The sequence below is a fragment of the Chenopodium quinoa genome, unplaced genomic scaffold, assembly GCF_001683475.1.
Source record: "Chenopodium quinoa cultivar QQ74 unplaced genomic scaffold, ASM168347v1, whole genome shotgun sequence".
NCBI lineage: Eukaryota > Viridiplantae > Streptophyta > Magnoliopsida > Caryophyllales > Amaranthaceae > Chenopodium > Chenopodium quinoa.
This window is the reverse complement of record NW_018743327.1, coordinates 1,832,291-1,837,195: the sequence shown is the minus strand read 5'-3', so window position 1 is coordinate 1,837,195 and position 4,905 is coordinate 1,832,291.

The window sequence follows — 4,905 nt, the reverse complement described above, 5'->3', positions numbered from 1 at the left end:
TTTTAGGCTTTTCGCCCGCTCCTTGACGGAGGCTTTTGCTCTTGCGGTTCTTAGCCATGGCTGCTAAGATAATTGCAAGATGATCTTGGTTAGGAATTTGGCTTAAAGATTTTTGAAAGTCTTCCCCACAGACGGCGCCAAATTGTTTCGGTTGAAAACAATGGGACCTTGCCGAAGGTCCGCTGATATGGCGAAGACTGGATTCGGTCCAAGTTGTGTTGGGCCGAAGGTTTCCTGCACAGTGAACACACGTAAACTAGCCTCGGGGGTGTTTCCGAGGAAGGCCCTCCGATGCTAAAGTCAGTACAATGTGTAAAAGGAAGACACTATGCAAGAGAGTTTGTAGCTTGAGGCTTTTGTGGAATATTTCTGAATGCAAGAATGAGCATATGAATTGGCATATGAATGTATGTGATCTCCTGTTGAATGTGTTAATATGATGGCTTTTATACCTCATCATACTTGGAGAGGTTGGGCTTTAGCCCAATTGGCTTACTTTGTGGGCTGACTTTTGACTTTTGAGCAATTGGAGAGTTGAACCTTGACCTTGGGCTTTTAATTGGATCATTTAGTGCTCAGGCCCAATTTTGACTAAATTGGACCCAAACAGTTTTTATCCTAAAATAGTATTTCAAAATTCTATAAGAAAATTTTGACATAAGATATAGGCATACAGCATATGAAATCGCCATATTTTACAGGAATCTAACCACACTTTGACTTGGAACAGGTCATTAGAACATTATATGCAGAATAAAGGGAGTACAATATGCGCTTCAAAGCACAATATGATAGTGATATACTATGCCCTCTAGCTTCTCAGTACAAAAAAAAAAAAAATGAGAATAAGCCAATGATAAGAGCACACAATAGATACAGCATCGAAATAATTTTGCACGGACAATGAAACCTCAGCGCAAATACTATGAAGAACACACATAAAAGTGAAGCTGAATGGAAAACAGATAAAATAGAGGGGGTGGACAGGTATGGAGACTTACAACATGCTCAGTATGCAGAACTTCTGCAACAACATCATAATACCCATGAAATGCCTTCTTAAAGATTTTCTTCTGATCAGCAGTGACATTTAGGCATTTGAAAAACTGTTATAAGATACTAGTGTTCAGAAAAACTGCACCACGGGATTGATAACACTACCGGGAAATTCCAAAAATGTTATTATCGTTATGATAATCTAAACAGCGATGTATTGAATACACAAGGTTAAAAACCTGAAAAAAAAATTAGGGTTAAACAACACTAATAGCTGAAAAACATGAATCAAAAATAAAAAAAGTAAAACCTAGGTTTAGATATAGGGAGAAAAATACCAGCGAGAGAAAGCACGGGAGACTCAGCTTCAACTCTCTTCCTCTGCTTGGGTGGGTTGCTGCTTGTTGATCCACCTCCTGCCATCATCGAACAAGATATCAAAATTACTAGAAAAATTAAAAAGAGGTTTCTAAGAATCAAAAAATTACAATAATCATCGAACAAAAGGGACAAAATCAAACTTAAAATCAAACATCACATACAAACTGAAACTCAAAAACAACAAACAAAAAAGGGCACCAAAATCACATAAATTATTTTCATAATCACATAAATTTACATCCAAATTTATTTTCAAAATCACATTAGATACTACTATACTCACAAAACCATTACAAACAAAAAAGGGCACCAAATCCGCACAACAAAGCATTCAAACATATATCATTTAGTCACTTCCATAACGTACAATTTAATAATGCATACTAACGTACAAAGAATCAATTACATAAACCCTAGAAATTGAATCTAAAAAAGAATCAAAGTAAAATTTAAAATTTAAGTACTTATAATTTGAATCGAAGTAAAATTCGCACACTTCAATATAAAATCCTAAAAGTTAAACAGAAACAAGAATTAAACATCAAGGAGTACGTCATTTCAATTGAGCCTCGATGATTTAAGGAGTACCTCACCCTTTAATCGCAATCCTCTACAAAGTAGCACAAAAAAAATCAATAAATCTGTATAAATTGAAATTTAAACATCAAGTTACAAATAATGAAAAGGAAAAGCATGATTAATTGTGAAACTTCACAAAAACTGAATGAAACAGGAGATAATTTGAATGAAACTTGTTTCAGAAAACCCTAGCCATCGATGGCGTTGCTTGCGGCGCAGTGATGGAGAAGGAAATCGAAGGAGAGAGAAAAGGAAAGCTAAAGAGTTAGGAGAAAGACTTATGTATTAGTGGAGATCAATGACATAGATTGATCAATAGTGTTCATCAATCTATTTCATTGTAGGACACTTAGAAGAAAGATTTATGTATTAGTGGAGATCAATTGAATTGCTAAGAGTCTCTATGAATAATACAGAACGTACAAATTCGATTTTTGGACAATGATGCTTTATCACACATATAAATAAAATAAGTTTGTTTATCGAGCTACTTCTAAATATCTTAAGTTGAAATTTAGATTTAAATTTAGACAAACTTTAGTGTGGCCAGCCATAATTTTGTTTTTTTTAATCCTACACCACAACTCCACCTCTCACCCCTGCATCCTTCAGCCACCACAATCAATCAAGCCAACAACCTAACCAGCCCCTAGTTTCGATTCAGCCCGACTCATCACAACAGCAACAACAACCAATCACCACCCTCCTCCACCGCCACAACCGCACTCCACCATCGCCGCCCAACTCACCCACGCACTCCAACAACACCACCGAACCGTTGCTGCTGCAGCATCGGTAGCCACACAATCACCTAGTTGTAGCTGCAGCCGCCAACAACACCACCGAACCGCCGCAACAGACCACCACTGCACCTTCGCACCATCACAACGACCCCAATTGCACCAATTTCGGTTCATCTGCAGCGGCCAACAACACCACCGAACCCCTGATGATTGTTTTTGGTTCTACTCTCGAGTTGGTTTGTTCTTCTCCTTCTCCTCAATTCCTCTATTCTCCAGAAATTAAACTTTATTTGATATTCAAACAGTAGAGTTAAAATTAATTTATGAAAAGGGGTTATCAGTTAGTAGGGGTTACTTGGTCGGGAGTTACTTGGTTGGTCAGGGGTTATTACACTACTAGAAAACATCCAATCAACGACGGAAAAAATCCCTCAGAAAACCCTGAAATTCCATCCATAAGCACCGTCGCATTACACTTTGTAGGAATTTCGCGATATTCCGTCGGAAAAGTCCATTCCGACGGAATTTCCGACTGATTTTTAACTGTCGGAGTCAATTTTTACTTAAATGGAAAGTCCGTCGCAAGGTTCCGAGTAAACTTCCGACGGAATATTCCGTCGGAAAAACTATGCTTCCGACGAAATTACCGTCGAAAATTTTAATAAAAAAAAACAGTAACCCACCCCACGACCGTACCAACCACCCCACCCCACCACCGTAACCCCATTAGCCACCCCCTTACCCACCCCACCACCGTAACCAATCACCCCACCCCACCCTACCACCGTAACCCCATTAGCCACTCCCTAACCCACCCTACCACCGTAACCAATCACCCCACCCCACCACCGGAACCCCATTAGCCACGTAACCAACCACCCCACCACCGTAACCAACCACCCCAACCAACCACACCACCGTAACCCCATTGCCCCACCTCCAGAAAATCCGAAAATTTCCAGAAAATTTCCAAAAAAATCAGAAAATTTCCAGAAAATCTAGAAAATCAGAAAAGCCGAAAATTTTCCGGAAAAAATAGAAAAAACAACCCACAAATATCCAGAAAATCCGAAAACAACAAAAAAAAAGATTCATACCTTGATTCCACTGCATAAAACCTCAAATTTGGGTTTAGAAGGCCAAATTCGACTATGAAAACTCTAGATCTACGGTTTTCATGGTCGAATTTGACCCAAAAACCTTCGTTTTAACGATGGTGGACGACGGTGCATTGTGGTTGTGCTTTGACGGTGGTTTTCAACGACCATGAAGCGAAGAGAAAAGAAACTAACAGAAGTAGAGAAGCGAGAGAGAGAGAGGAAGACAGGAAAGAGAAAGAAAAGAGGCAGAGAGATGAAGGAGGAGAACGAAGGAAGGAGGAGAACGAAGAGGAGAGGAGAAAAAGAAAAAAGAGGCGGAAGAGAGGAGAGAGAACAGAAATGAAAAGGGTAGGGTTTCCGGGTTTTGTAGGTTTTTTTTTTTTTTTTTTTTAAGTCAAAATCAGTCGGAAAGGCTTTAAATTCCGTCGGAACTTTCCGACGGAATTAAAATCCCTCGGAAATTACTATGTTCTGACGGATTTTTTTCCCTCGGAATTTTCAGCTTCTGAAGGAAAAATTTCGAGGGAATATTCCGTCGAAATTAGTAAATTCCGAGGGAAAAAATTTCCGTCGGAATATTTCCGAGGGATTTCCCGTCGCAACTCAGCTTTTCCGACGGACTTTTCTTACAGAACCATATTTCGTAGGAAAATTCGAATTTTCCAACGGAATTTGAGTCCGTCGGAAAACAACCTATTTCTAGTAGTGTTACTTGGTTAGGGGTTACTAGGTCGGTCAGGGGTTATTAGGTCGATCAGGGGTTACTCGGCTGGTCAAGGGTTACTTGGTCAGGGGTTGTTACTTGTGTGTTAGCTGGCCACACAGTGTGACCAGTCACACACAAAAGTTTCTGTTAAATTTATTATTTGCATATCCACAAATATGAAATAAATAAAAATTTATATTAAAATTTATTAGTCATACTTCCAACAATCTATGTATACTATTTCAAGTGATTATCTAATTGAACTATGGCTTGATCTCAGAGATCCTTTTTGGAATTTCAAATTTTAAATTCTAATTTTACCATTTAGTTAATCTATGATATTATTGATTAAAGTTTCGTGTTGATTCATTTATGTGCTTGTTAAACTAAGAAATTTATC